This window comes from Heterocephalus glaber, unplaced genomic scaffold (assembly GCF_053883595.1).
Source record: "Heterocephalus glaber isolate CG9 unplaced genomic scaffold, H.glaber_assembly_v1.0 deba00000738, whole genome shotgun sequence".
In the NCBI taxonomy this organism is placed as follows: Eukaryota; Metazoa; Chordata; class Mammalia; order Rodentia; family Bathyergidae; genus Heterocephalus; species Heterocephalus glaber.
In genome coordinates, this window is record NW_028258161.1 from 8,082,673 (window position 1) to 8,098,860 (window position 16,188).

Here is a 16,188-nt window from a genome sequence, read left to right on the forward strand (position 1 = left end):
TTCGATGATAAAATGTAGAATAAAATGATAGAATAAATGGTATATGGTTTGGAACACATTGAAGAGCTTTGAAATTTAAAAAAATCTAAAAGAAATAAATTCTAGGTAGAAGCAAACTCTTCTGGGGAACCTGAGAATGTTGCTAAATCTAAGCATGTGTTGGAAAAAGAGGGATTTTTTTGTGGGTGTATTGATAAAGATCAGTCATGGACTTGGAGTTTTGTTATCTCTATAAGCAGTTAGTCCTCCCAACCCACTTCCATCTTCCCCTAAAGGATAGAAATGCAATTAAAAATATATTTTATATAACATTTACATATATAATATGCATTTTATAAATGAATAATATTCATTTGTAAATATTACATATATTATTTATGTACATTGATTAAGACCATTGCCAATAATAAAAATGAAATAAAAATGAAATATAATATTATAATGTTGCAAGATTCTTACGTCATTCATGAACCTGCAAATTGCTCTTCAAGGTATATTTCAATAAATTAACAATTAATTATGTGATCTCCTGAGACACAAGAAGAAACATACCACAAAACTAAAGCTGAACGTCACTAGAGGGAATAAAATGAAATTAAAAATCATTCACTCAAAAGAAAATATAAAAAGATGAACAAAGAACAGATGGAATAAACAAATAATAAGACACCAGATTAATTCCAGCCAAATCAGTAGTTACACTAAACGTAAATAGACTAAATTTTCCAACTAAAATAAATAATTCTCAGATTAGATTTAAAATAAAAGTATCTAACTTTATGTTGTTTATGAAAGACTCACTTAAAAAATAAAACCATGGGTCAAAAGTTAAATAATAAAAAATACTGTGTGACCCATAAGAAAATTGGTGATAAGAGAAATGCAAACTAAAACCACAATAAGACATGAATACCTGCTCATTAGAACAGCTAAAGTTAAAACAGATGTACAAAACCACATGATGTCAAGGATTTGGAGCCAATAAAACTCTTCTACATCTTTGCTGGGAATACAAACTGGTACAACCTCAATGAAAACCTTCTCAGAAGATACTAATATCATGGAACATGTTCCTACCCTGAAACTAAACTTATTTCTACTTTATCTTCCTAAAATTTCATTCTCAGGCATTACATTTTGGATCATTAATATATATTCTTCCTTCAAAATATCTGTATTAGGTATTATGTAACAGTATTATTTATAATACTCCAGACTGGCAAGGGGGGACTCCATGTCCATCAATAGAGAATGATAAGCAAACTGTTACACATTATACAAATAAATACTACAGAGTAATATGAAAAAGAAATTATTTTTACACAAACCAACATATTTAATCTCCAATACAATACATTAGAAAAAATCTAGGCATAAAGTAGTGCATATTACAAACTTTCATGTATGAATAAATTTCAAAAATGGGCAAAGCTAATATATGATAAGAGAAATTGGAGAAATGGTTATGGGGAGGGATTAGGAGGGAATTTTCTGCATGTGGTTTATAACTATGGTCACATAGACACATACACAAAGAACTAAAGATTAGTCAAGCCATATACTTAAGAGTTCTATATTTTGCTATGTGAATTATACTTTAAATAGAATTCTAAAAGAAAAATGTTTTCTAAAAAGAAAATCAAGTATAAAATTAGATGTCCTGAAACTCAACTGTTTCTTCATTTCTTATGTCTGCAAAATGGATCACCATTCTCCCACAACCCAAGCTCAAAATTTAAAATTTTTTAAAAATTATTTTATTTCCTTATATATCACTTTAATTTTCCCCTTAGTCCTGCAATTTTGTCTCTATAACAATTGCTTATCACATCATATTTTTCCTCTTAGAAAACTAATTTCCCAGGTTAGGTTTGGTTTAGTTTAGTTTTTAAAATATTTCTAAGTTTACTATTGCCTCAGTCTTTATTTCTTCTGCCTTTCCATACTTCCTACTTTCTGCTGTACTTAATTTTTCTAATCCATGAATATCTGGTTGTTATTTGCCCAATCAAAAACTTTTAAGTTATCTTCTTGGTTTAGAAAGTTTGGCCCAAACTGACTAAAATTCTCACTCTACACTCTTCTACTTTGAGTTAGTGTTCTCGTCCATATTCACACCAGCACCCATTGTCAGAGTTGTGTGGAATTCACTTTTTAAAAAAATTTAGCCCACACTTTCTACTTATCACGCAGGTAGTTAGACTCTCTGGCCACTGGGACTTTCCTATTTTTCCTGTGAGATTTACCTTACTAAATTAATTTCAAATTAAATTAAATTTTTTTATCAATTGTTCTTTTCAAGTATTTTCCTTTAGAAATGTCCTTGCTTTGATACACTTCATTGCTAAAATAAATTAATTTCATTTTTGAGTCACATTTTTCAAAACAAAAACAATGGAAACACTTGTGAAAGTCTCATGCTGATTAATCTAATGCTGCTATAGTTAATGCTGATCACTTAAAACGGTACCTCAATTATAAAAAGAAAACAATTCTCATGAAAGCCAATGAGGGAGAAATTTCAAACAGTGATAAGGCGAAAGCAGAGGAAATTATATACAATGTTCATTCTAATCCCTGATGATTATTATTTTTTCTTGGGTTTGGAACAAAATGATTTCATTCACAGGCTTTTACTTTTATTTCTTCACCTGTTTATCTTACACATATCATACTAGACCATTAAAACTACAAAAGAAGGGGAAAAGTGATATATTGAAATCTAGCGTTTTCTTGTAATAATTCCTTATACTGAATTTTAAATTAAAACAAACCATTCTTTAATCACTAGGACAGATCTGGAGCATGCCAATGTGGTTTTATTTTCAGTTCATATAAAGATTGATATAGTCAAAACTTTCCTTACATTATCTGTTACCATTCCGTGCCTGAATTTCAGAATAAATCTTTCAATTTTTCTTAATTTTGGCTAAGTCTGATGTTTTTAAAACTGTAGTCACATGTGGCTAAAATTAAAAATGCCTATGAAGACAAAAATCATGCAAAATAAAATGTTAGCCACTACTTTTATTATAAAATAGATTTAAGTTTAGAGTTAGGAAATGTGTAACCATAAGTATGTGAGGGAAACATGAATTCAGCTTTTGTCTGTGAAGACACCCAGGTCTTTGGGTGTAGTTTTGGTTGAAATAAATACTTAATTCTATTTAAATATTTAAAGATTATAGTAATGTAAGCAAAATTGTGTTCTTTGTTAGGGTGCATAAGGTCTATGATACAATTAAAGGCAGTTTAACCTTTATGTTAGTCATAAACATAATATTCTACTTTAAATAAATAGGTTATTGGTATTCTTTCTGTTCGGTTGCCAATGTTTTTTTTTATTTTTGCTTAATTTACTCCCAAGTCTCATATGTCCTTTTCACATTTGGAGCTAGAGTTTGAATTAAAGGAAAGGAATGAAAATCAATACATAATCTGGTTTTTTTTCCAATATAAAGAGTGTGTTCATTTATTTAAAGGAGTGAGCTTTCTCATTTTAAAACCCTATAACAAAGAAAATAATTAATAATTTTTTGTGAACAAGTGTCTGATGATATTTTAAGCATTTAGAGAGCACTGATATCATCTCCAAAGTTATTAACAATAATACACTATTGATTCACTTTTCTAAAGAGATCGAAGCTGTCCCCTTAACCATGTCTGGCTTTTATGACTGATACATAAAGTATCATCCACCACCTATAGATTTCATCATCTAGCCCTTTTATTGCCCTTGGCATGATGCTTACTGTGTCCCTTGTGCTAGTAGTTCGATTCTTTGGACATCTCTTTTCCTCTGAATATTATACTCTCACTTACATGGGAAATAATTCTTATAGGAGAAATTGGTTCATGCTTAGGCCTGTTTTTGTTTGGGCTTTTGTTTCTTCAGTTGTTGATCCATCCTGAGGGAATAAATGTTGCTCTACTGGTTGTGATGCTGGCTATTACGGGGGACAACAGCAAGTTACTGCAACTGGGAATTGCATGGGTGCCCAAGTTAAGCCTTTGCCTTGAGAGGTGAGACTACCTGGCATTTGCCCTGCTCATACAAATATGTCTTAGAAATCAACACAATACATCAAAATCCCTTGGATAATGCTGAGCTACTGTTGTAGGCACTGTTCACAGAATGTTTCTAAGCTCTTTTCATGACCTGAAAGCTTTAAATCATTTCATGAAACCCTACTACAAACGCCACCCCATAACGCAAAGACATAATCAGGTCTATCACATTGCACCCATACAGCTTCACGCCTCCTTCAGGTTCTCCAAGTTTCCAATCACAGGACAAGTGTAAAGTCCCTCTAGAAAATCTCAGAATAAAAAAATGGGTTTTGTTATGTTCCTTCAGAGTGGAGTAAAGAAAAGTGGGCATATATTCTCTGTCAGTAAGGATTTATTGCTGCAGCTTATTTTTAACAACCTTGTACTGTCATAACCAACCAATTGATAGTAGTTGTGTGACCTTAACATTCCATTGTAATGTTATAACTGCCATGAATTCTCTCTACAGCAAGAATGGAATAAATTAGAAAATTCTGAAAATAACAGTGTGAAATTCACAATATAATTTTCCAAAAGCTTAATAATAAAACTATCATCAAATATTAAGTGAACCCATATCAAAATTTATTCTATTTATTCCTGAAGAAGCCACTGAAGTGGGAAAGTATTTTTCAAGTGGATGGAAGAAAAACATATATAGCTTTTTTTTCAAAAACAGTATGTTAGAATAAGATAATTATATTAGAATCAAAACTGTTAGTGTCTTTCAACAAATCATGCTGGGAAAACAGAATACCCCCTGCCAAAGAAGGAAATTGGACACTTATCTTCCACAATATACAAAAACGGACACAAAATAATCAAAGATGTAAAATAAATGTTAAAATTTTTATACTCTTATAAAAAAAAGAGGAAAATCTTCATTACCCAGAGTCTGGCAGCAGTCTTTTGGATGTGACACCAAAGGCACAGGAAACAAAACAAAACAAAAAAAATAGATAAACTTTACTTCACCAAAATTAAAATTTGGTTATATAAAAAAGATATTATCAAGATTTTTGAAAAACAATCTAAAGAATGGGAGAAAAGATCATTTATGCAATAAAGGATTTACAATTAGAATATCAGAAACTACAACTCAACAAAAAATTGTAACATATCTTTAAAAATGGACAAAGCACTCAAAAATACATTTCTCTAAAGAAGATGTACACTTGGCCAACAAGTACATGAAAAGATGTTCAATATCACTCACTATCCATTGAAAATGCAAATCAAAACTATGATGCAAAACTACTTTAAAAGCCATTAGGATGATTATTATGTATTCAAAACCCAGAAAACAAGTGTTGGTGAGGATTTGGACCAAATGTGAACCCTTGTACATTGTTCAGTGGAAATGAAAAATGATGTAGCTGCTGTGGAAAACAGGTCAATGATTTCTCAATGATTAAATAAAATGTAGCTACATAGCCCAGCTATTCTGTGCCTAAATATGCCCAAAAGAATTGAAAGCTGATAAAACAAACACTTAACACCAGCATTCATCATAGCATTGTTCACAATAACTGAAATTAAGACGTAAGAAAAATATCCATTAACTGAAAATCGGATTTTAAAAAATGTGCTACATACATACAAAGGGACTTTATTCAGCTCTATAAAAGAATGAGATTTTAGACACACGATACAACATGGATGTGACCATGAATCCTAATATGCCAACTTCACTGGATTAAGAAATGGCTAGCAGAGAAGTGGGGCATGCTCCTGGGTATGTCTAGGTGGGTCATAGATGTGTGGCCTTGGGTACCATATATGGCACTAGGACGCTTCCTCTCTGGCACTGGTGCCCACCTCTGCTTTCTGCTGCCATGAACTGAGACGCTTGGCTTCGTGAGGTTCTGCCATGATATTTCTGCCCTGGAGGGAGCAGACCTGGACTGAATCCACTGAACAGTGAGCCCAATTAAACTCTCCTCCTTTAGGTTGCTGGTGTTGGGTATTGTGTCTCGGTGACAGGAAAGCTAACTAAAACAATGGATAAACCCTGAAAACAAGGTTTTAGGAAAGAAGCCAGGTACATTTTTAAAAGATAAACATTATATGAAAAACAGTGCTTAGAAGACATAATTATAGAGATGGGAAGAAGAAGAGAGATTACCAAGGACCTAGGTGGGGTGGGAAATTATCCTTTTAGGGGAAAAGGATAAATAGTGTGAGAAGATGAAATGTTTTGATCATTGTGCAATATTATGTGTGATATTATGAGTGCATTTAATGCCCTTTCACTGTAGCCTTTTAAGTGGCAAGTTTTATGTTATGTATTTTTACGACAATTTAAAATAAAAACAAAAAAACAGTGAAAAAGCAGAAAAATCCCTTCCAAATTGCTTTGTATTTGTAGTTCTTGATTATAATTTTAAATGTTATTAGAAAAAAAGGAAATATGTACTCTTATAATAATGTAGGTGCTAGGTGTAGCCAATGGCAACTTTTCTGTTGCTCTATAAACTTCTATCAGTTGTTAACAAAAACTAATTAATGTCCCTCAGGGCAATAGAACCATAATTTAAAGAACTGTCTCTTTCTACTAAAGAGGAACCTGCAGGTTCACATGCAGTTGCAGGCAGAATCTAGGATTGAATCAAGTACCACCCAGCCAAGTCAAAATAGAACTGAGTGACCCTTAGGTTGGCCTGTTAGAGGATACCTCGTAGTAATGCTATATCATATTGAAAATATGTGTTTTATGTTTCTTGCCAGTCCCCTATTACAAAATTGCTATGGTTAATACTAATTCACAATGAAGTCCCCTAACCCATTTTGTAATTTTGATTCTCAAGGATTTCCAAATGATATTCTTGATCAAAACAGAAAATTTAATCCTAATTATTTATATAGCTGCAGAAAAAGAAGTTAAACATGTAGCGAAGTCCCCTCTTTCTGCTTCGCAAATGTGCTAAGATTCATGACTTCTGAAAGAATGTCCTAATTAGTTGTGATCCCAAAACATAGGGTGAATATTAGCTGTTTTCTAGGAAGACCTGGTAGATACTGACTCAACCTCAACTTTTGAAATAAAATTTTTTTCTTAATGATGGAATTTTTCATCCCAAATAGAAGAGATGTATAGTATTAGATATTCAATTAAATCCTAGAAAGAAAAGACAGATTCTTAATGAAACCATAAAAATATATGTTGCAACACAAAGTAAGGAAACTCAGAAAATAAGTACATTGTCCTGAGTTCTCCAAGAACAATGCAAATAAGTTACCACTTGGATGATGTATTTCAGTTACAAAAGCATAGTCCCCTAAATTGAGAATTGCAGATTAAAAATAAGAAGGAAAGAACTCATATATCTAAAATATATATATATATATATACACACATATCTGAAAATAGAACATTTAAACAAGATTGCTATACCAAAAACTTATTCTTTCAAGTCTGTTATTAATAGTTGTTTTACTGGATTATGATTTAGCCTTACAATTTAATAATATCATCGGCCTCTGAATTTAAAAAACTTGAAACAATAAGATTTAAAAGTAATTAGCAGGTCTGTTGTGTAGCTCATTGGTAGAATGTTTGCCTAGCATGCACAAGACCTTGGGTTCAGTACCCAGCACAGCAAAAAAACAAGTGATTGGTGTGATCAGTACTTTATAACAGAACACTCATGTGAGTCTAAAAAGAAAGCAAAACGCATGTAGCAAGAAGAACAAAATAACTGTGTTTGATTTATTATAATAACCAATAATATTAGAATGAAGGAGAATAAAATTCTGCATTAGGGTACAGTAATTATTTTATAAAGACTGGATCAATGTTCTACCTGGTGGCATGAAAATTTTCAGTTTCTGATTACAATTCCTGATAAATTAGGTCATGTATACATTCCCTAAGTATTCATATTAGTAATGCTTTCTCTATATAAAAGTAACCAGGAAGTCTGAGTTCTGCAGAGCTCTGCTAATGTAGCTTACACAGATATGTGGAGATAATGCAGACATATAGAGACAAGTCAAATTTCTTTTACATCACTCATTCTATGGGGTAAACACATTTATGATTTTTCTAAATGTCCTTCAGGAAATCTAAAGGCTATTTCTTTTATCCTACAACAAATCACAATATATTTACTTTTTTCTGTATGTGGGATATAATTTTGGGTGGGTAAAAACCAAAAGTGTTATCAGAGTTATTTGATAAAGACAGAAGTATAGGTTTTGAGAATCAAATCATGCCAGTTTACTATCTAATAAACAGATGATACAATATTCTAAAATAAACATGGAAGAATATCTAATCACGATAAGGAAACATTCCCCTCAAAGTGAATAATTGATGCTGTGTCAAACATGTTTTTTTTTATTTTTATTGCCAGCTCTACTGAAGTACAACTGACAAAAATTAGATTTCTTCAAGGTGTACAACACAATGTTTTGATATATGCATACACAGTGAAATAGTTACATAATCAATTAGCACATTAATCAACTCAAACACTTTTTGCATGTGTGGGGTTATAGAATAACTAAGACTAACTCTTAGTAAATTTCAAGTATACAATTATTATTAGCTATGCCATTGAGCTGTACAATAGAACTCCAGAGATTATTGACTTTATAATTAAAAGTTTATATTCTTTGACCAACATCTTCCATTTCCTCTATCCATCCCTAGTAAAATCCCTTCTCATTGCTTCTCGGCCTTTTGGCTAAGATCAAGTGTAGTAAAAATCCCTTCTATTCTGATTCTGTAAGTCTTATCTTTTTAGATTTCATAGATCAGTGAGTTAGGGCAGTATATTTCTCCTTCTGTGTCTGAGTTGTTTCATTTACCATGACGTCCTCTGTAACGAGATTCCTCAACTCATGCCATCCAGGAAACACATCGCTGGGGAAGAGCTAGAGAGGAAGAGGTAGGGTCACACCCCTATGACTCGTCCAGAAGTGCTCTTTACTAATCTCCTATGTGTCTCTCAAGTAAATCTAGTAGACAATCAATTAGCAACACAAATGTCCTTTAAGTAATTCATATTATTTTTTCCAAAATTATATTTTCTACATTGTGATCTTTCAGGTTTTTACATTTTAGGGATTTTAGACTTTAGAAATTTTTATCTTTTCAGATTTCATCACATTTCTGAAATACTAATGAATCCAAGAAAACAAAAAAGAACTTTAAAAATTCTTGAGACAAATAAAAATTAAAAAAACACATTCAGAATGTATGACACACTCTGAAAGCACTTTTTAAAAAAATTCTTTTATTGGTATTTATAGCTAAATGGATGCATATTGAGGCCATACTCTTAAGTGAAATAAATAGGACACACATGTGTAAATACCAAATATTTTCTCTAGTGTGAGAAACTGAAAGTGTAAATAAGAATTAAAATGATGAAAATGAATAATTGATAATTTGAAAAAGGAGAAATGAAAGCACTTTTAAAAGGAACATTTATAGAGATCACTGCTGACAATGAAGGAAAAATATCTCAACTAACTTTACCTATCAAGGAACCAGAATAAGAACACACTAAAGCCTAAGCTTATAAAAGGAAGGAAAGGAAGGGAAGTCATTGCTTAGTTTGTGTGCCTCTCTTTCCCACTGAGTTGAGTTAGCTTCAGCATTCAAAGATGGAACTGTCCTTATGAGTGGGTAAAGAAGAAAAACACATGATCATATCAACATTTGAAGAAGCACTATACCATTTGACAAAATTTAGTACTCATTTATGATTAAAAACTTTCAACATTAGGAATAAAGCAGAACTCCTCAACTTGTTAAAGAAATCTCTTTTAAAAATCTATAGCTACTATCATATTTAGATGCTTTCCTGCAAAGATCAGAAAACTGGAAAAGATGACTCCTATCACCGATCCAATCCAAAACCTTACCTTGGATAATATAAATAAGATAGGGAAATGAAGTAAATAGTGTACAAGTGAGAAAGAGAAAAATGGTTTTTGCTCCCAGATGTCTTTATAGAAAATGCCAAAAATTCTGCAAATAAGTCCTCAGAACTAACAAGTGGTTATGGCAATGTTGCAAAAATAAAAGGTTAATGTATAAAAGTCAAATGCTTTCTCATATATTACCAATTGTAATCTGAAATTAAAAGCACAATGTTATTTATGTTAACTCCTCAAAAAGTATGTAAAGGTATAAGTCTACAAAGTATTTCTAACAATTATATGAAAAAAAACTATAAAACCAATGGAAAGAATCAATGAAGTAAATAAATGGGAAAAGTCCATTTTCATAGGTAGGAAAACTCACTATGGCGAAAAGTTCATTTTTTCAAATTGTGATCAAAGGATTCGATACAATTTCAATTTGAATGCCACCCAGTTATTTTGTAAATGTCAATACACTAATTATATGAAGTTTATACAGAGAAACAATAGACCCCAAATAGTCAACTCTGTATTGTCAGAGGATTGATACTACATGGCATCAAAACTAAGTATAGAGCAACAGTAATCAAGATAGTGTACAGCACTGCAGAAAATTAGACAACTGAATCAATGGAATATAATAGAGAGCCCCAAAAATAGACCCACGTTGATATAGTCAACTTACATATGAGAAAGAAGAAAAGGAAAGTCAATGTAGGAAAGATATTTTTTTCAACAACACCTGGGAAACCACATGCAAAGGGGAAAATGAATCTAAACAGAGGCTTTACATCTTTTCCAAAAGTTAACTTGAAATGATCATGCACTTACATCTAAAACATTAAAACCTTAAATTCCGAGAACAGAACCTAAGAGAAGATATAAAAGACTTTGGATATATTGATACCTTTTCTTGATACTACACCAAAGGAGCAATTCATTAAAAAGTAGGCTGAATTTCATGGTTAAAATTAAAACTTTGGGTCTGAGAAAGACACTGTTAAGAGACTATGAAAGTGAGTCAGAGATGGAGAAAATATTTGCCAAAGATATGTTTGAAAAGATTTGAATGGATATGTTACCAAAGAACTGTGAAAAGTAAGAATCCAAAAAAAATGCCCAACACTATTACTCTAGGGAAAGAAAAAAATAAACTCAGAATTAAAGTATAACCATTAAAATTATTCTTGAAAAATGAAAAATAAATAAGAATTTTCTCAAAAAACAAAATTAAAGGACACATTGTCAGGAGATGTGTGTTGTAAGAAATATTAAAAGATTTTCTTCAAAGAGGGAAATTTATACAGGTTCAAAACTCATATGTACAATAAAAATGTAGTAAATGAAAGAGAAGAATAAATGAAAGTTTTTTAAAGTTTTCTTATTTTTACTTATCTAAAGGAGTAGTGTTTAAAGAAATAAGCAAAATACTGAGTAATTATAGAATGTGGAGAGTTGAAATGAGAGGGAGGAATTAGTAGTATATTGCTCATTGGTGGGAATATGTTCTCAGAGCTGTGCTGGCTAGGCAATTTTATCATTGTGAAAACATCATGGAGTATTCTTACCCAGAGCTATACTCTATCCTACTACACATCTAGGCTGTATGGTATAGCCTATTGCTCCTAGGCTAAAAACTTGTATAGTATTTTGCTACACTGAATACTGTAGGAGACCATAACACCGTGATAAGTATTTGTGTATCTAAACATAGAAAAGGTGTAGAAAAGATAGCATTAAAAAAGTATGATGTCGCTGTGTAGGGCCCTTGTGAATGGCATTTGCAATGGATTGAATGGGTACAAAGTGGTTCTGGGGACTCAGTGAGTGAATGGCAAGCCCCAGGATGGGACTGCTGTGCACTAGGCTTTATATAGACTGTGTGCTTACATACACCAAATTTATTTTTTAATTTTATTCAATAATAAATTAACTGTAGCTTATTGAAACTACTGAAGCAAGCATAACCTTAGGATTTTATGGTCTTCAAGATAAAACAAAAGAGGAAGCTTAGAACTAGATCACTTGGCCCTCTCTCCTCTTCCCTTCTTCCAGTCCAAATGGCATCACTTATTAGCAATATTTCTCTTAGATCTGCAGTTGAGCTCAACAAATCCTTTTCCTTCTTGAGCCACATCATTTTATAGGGTTCCTGCATGACTTGCTTATTCCAGAAAGTAAAGCAGGTTTCAGAAACATTCACCATGTTTACAAGAGCATCAGCATGGAATACTTATTGCAACTTTTTACTTTACAAACTTTAAAATTTTCAACATTTGACTCTTGTAGTCACACTTAGTTTAAAATAAAATTACAGTACAAAAGTATTTTTATCCTTATTCTTTAAGATTTTCTATTTTTAAGAGTTTTTTAAAACTCTTTTACTTTGTAACTTATTTAGCAAAATCTGCAATTGAATATATGTAACAACTTTATCCATAATTTCCAAAAACTGGAAACAAACAAGATGGCTTACCATAGATAAGTAGATTAAAAACTGGTACATCCACAAAAGAGAATACTGTTCACTCTCAAAATCAAGGGATTCAGGGTGGGAGTATAATGAGTGAAGCAATGGGGTTGCTTAGGTTGTTGAAAATGTTCTGTATGATACTCTTATTGTAGAAACTATCCATTGACTTAAAACCAAAGAACTCTGCAGGACAAAGAGTGAAACTTAATGTATACAAATTCAAAACATAACAAAAATGTAGGTGATTCCCGTTGGAATACAAAATGCGATAATTTAGCTGTAAGACAAACGTAGGAACCAATCTCACTGAAGGGGATGTTGAAAAAAGAGTGCACTAACCTAAATACATTTGAAAATAAATAAAAATGGGAGCAATGAAAGCAAAAAGGTTCTTCTAACAAGCTATGCTCTCTAACTAGCAAAGTTGTTTCCAAGGGGATGATAGAGCAATGTTGATACTGATGTATAACGAAAGCGTATCTGGCCTGAACCACTAAGTAAGTGGATGATTGGAGCTAGTTTCTCACTTTTGGAGTAGAAGGTTCCACATAAGTAAGAAGATGAACCCTGAATAATCTATGTAGCTACAGAATTAATTAGACACAGCAGTGTGAAGTCACTAACAATAAATACGAATAGTTATGCATCCAAGTATTTATATGTTTATGTGTGTACAGAGCTTAGTATATACACACATCTATTTCCTGTTCTCTAAGCAGAGAAGGGCCACAGCCAATGATATTCCAATATGGTCAACATGACCATAGTCAACATCCAATCTTGGTTTCTAATACTACAATCAAAAGAACCAAGGCTTCTTGGAGGACTAATTGATTCTAAAAATATAAATACATCAGGAAATACTCAAGATTAGTCCAGAGTAACTGTTGTTCCAGAAAGTAAGAAAAAAAAACCCACAATGGAAATGCTCCCAATTGCCATGACTGGGCCAATATAAACCACAAAATAAATGAATTAGTAGTATAGGACTCTCAAGGTATAAAAGAGTGAGTTAATATTAATATAAACATATTTGTGAATAAACAAATAATTAGATGAAAAGGAAGCAAAAAGGGACTAATATGTCATGTAGAAGACTTCCAAATTTTTATATAGATTCTTGGAAGGAAAGTTTGCCTTCTCTAAGTGTTAGCTGGGCATGTCAACTTCCTTCCAAAGGACACAGTATTTTTTTAAAAAAACAAGCATAACTGCTTTATGGTGGAGAAACATCATAAACATGGTCTTCTCAGAGTGACCCAGGTGAGCAATGTTGGTAAGTATGTGCCCTTGATGGAATGACTTGAGAAGGAAACTTCATCTATGTATTCTCCCTCCCCAAACCCAAACCTAAATTTAATCATGATGAAAACAAACCCAACACATCTGAATAGAATGCCATTTTATAAAATTCCTGATCTATTTTCCTCAAAAGTCTCAAGATCATCAAAAACTAGGAAAGTCTAAGAACCCTCCACCGTCAAGAGGAGACTAAGAAGAAGTGGAGATTATGCAGCCTGGGGTCTGGGGTAGGATCCTGGAATAAGAAAAGGATGTTAGATACAAACTGAGAAAGTTTGAATGCTATATGGACTTAGTTAATAATAGTGTAGTGATACTGGCAGTTGTAGCAAATGGAACAGTACCAATAACAGAAGAAACAGTGAACTAGGTGCTGTCTTCACAATGTTTCTATAAATAGAAAACTGCGAGTTGAAAAAAGCTTTTTAACACTTCATTTGTAGATAATATTCCTCTAACCACATCATGGCCCAGAGTGGTATGAGGTATTGAACTACATACAGCTCTTTGACAACCATCTTCTAAGAAACTTTAATATAGATAAAAGAGGTTATAAATCTCTAAGTGGGTTTACAGTACACAGTATTTTCAAATTTGTTTAAAATATAAAATCATGAAACAACTCCAAGAATTAATATAAAAAACATTCAAAGAAATCCATATATTTTCAACTAATTTGTTTGCTTATGAAAAAAAGAAATTTATTCATGTAACTTTCCTAAGCCATACCCTTAACAGTGCCTGATATTGAAACTTCAAACCTTTTCCTTCTCATGTTCTTTCAATTCTACTTCCATCTTTTATTTTAAATTTTAAAAGTTGGTGTTTAGTGAGAAAAAGAATTAGCACAAATTCCAGAGAATAATAGAAAATAAAGAAAAATCAAGTTAATACAATAAATATGAATACATTATATAATCTCAAAGAAAAAACTTGGGGCTCTTGGAAAAGTGACATTTCAATAGTTGATGATAGCCACCACTCATCATTCTGCTAAACAGATCAGTGGAATTTTATATAAATTGCATTTATAGAACCAATCCCATATGGCAACATCAGATCAGTGTTTGTAACTAATAAAATCCTAATTTGCTGCTAATAACAATAATTTTCTCTGTATAAATACATAAATGCAAAGTAATCACTTTTCATACCTAAAATTCTCTTAAATATATATGATTTCTACAAATTCTACCTCTAAGCCTCTTTCAAATTTCAGTAAATCTGTGGGGAACCACACATATTGTTACAATGCATTGTTTCTTCTTTTATTGATGCAACTATTAAAATATCGCTTTTCCAAGAGTCTTCAAAGAATAAAGACTAAGTGATAACAACTTTCTCCAATGAAATCCAGAGCAAATAGGAAATTTCCTTGTCATTACACAAATTTGTCAAAAGCTCTCTAGATCATTAATAGGATCATGCCACTAAATTTTTTACAATGATGATGGAAAAAATAAATTATAGTACTTTATACTAATAGTGATGCCCTCAATTTATTTAGGTCCACTTATGGGCCATGTACAGAACAATTTATATTGCTTATTTTACAATTTTGTAAAATATTTAAACCTAGTTCAATCTTCAGTATCACACATGAGAAACAAAACTCCTGGGAGGAAGAAAAGATAACCTGTCCAAGATCACACAGCCAACTTTCATAGCATGGAGTGAACACACATCCATGTATTCCAATGCTATTGCTCTTTGCTCACATTGCACTGCCTTGCAAAAGATAATTATTTTAACTTTTCTACTGTTCATTTCTGTAAGCATCATCTTATGGTGTATACAGCTTTGTCTAGCCTGCCTAAACAAATTAGACATCAGGGAAAATTATAAATTGAAATTAGACGTGCTGAGAATATTTGCATGGGCTAAACTTCTGCGGTGACCCAGCATAAGATGGCTGGAGGTAGGACCCCCTGGCTATTATCTACCAGACTGACCCTGACCTTGGGAAGCTGGGGGACATGTTCACCACAGCCAGAGGGAGGGATGTGTGGGATTTCAAGCAAAGGCACTCTGTGTACATCAGTTATTGAGGAGATTATGTGTTAGTCTTCAAGATGTAAAAAAGGGGCATCTAAGATCTTTGGAGAAATGACAAATAGACCTTCCTTTGGTTGTTCATTGGCACTGCTAAAAGTAGTACCTTAAAATGTGGAAATATTTGGAAAAGGGACACCTTTAAAGATGTATGTGGAAGGCAGAGCCACAAACCAGCTTGAAAGCTGAACTTGCAACACAAGTCAGATTCCTGACTTGTGCCTAATCCACTATACCTTTGCATTTCTGTTTCCCTTTCTGCTCTTATCTGAGGCCACCCCAGGTATACAAAAAACATAAAGCAAATGTAGAGCAAACCCACCAACCCAGTAACATCCCTTTCCTTCAGACACAATAGAATCTCAATTTGATTTGATGAAAGTAAGTGATCTATTCGTTGATCTTTTCTTTTTTCTTAACTTTCTCATGTCTTAAAC

General features: G+C 32.3%; 1 long non-coding RNA gene and 1 pseudogene across 1 annotated transcript in view; one reads left to right on the forward strand and one right to left on the reverse strand.

Moving 5' to 3' along the window:
• LOC101711614 (uncharacterized) overlaps positions 1-16,188 on the reverse strand; it is a 145,419-nt gene that overhangs the window by 18,183 nt on the left and 111,048 nt on the right. The window lies entirely within an intron of this gene.
• Positions 8,719-8,858, forward strand: LOC147829136 (U2 spliceosomal RNA; annotated as a pseudogene).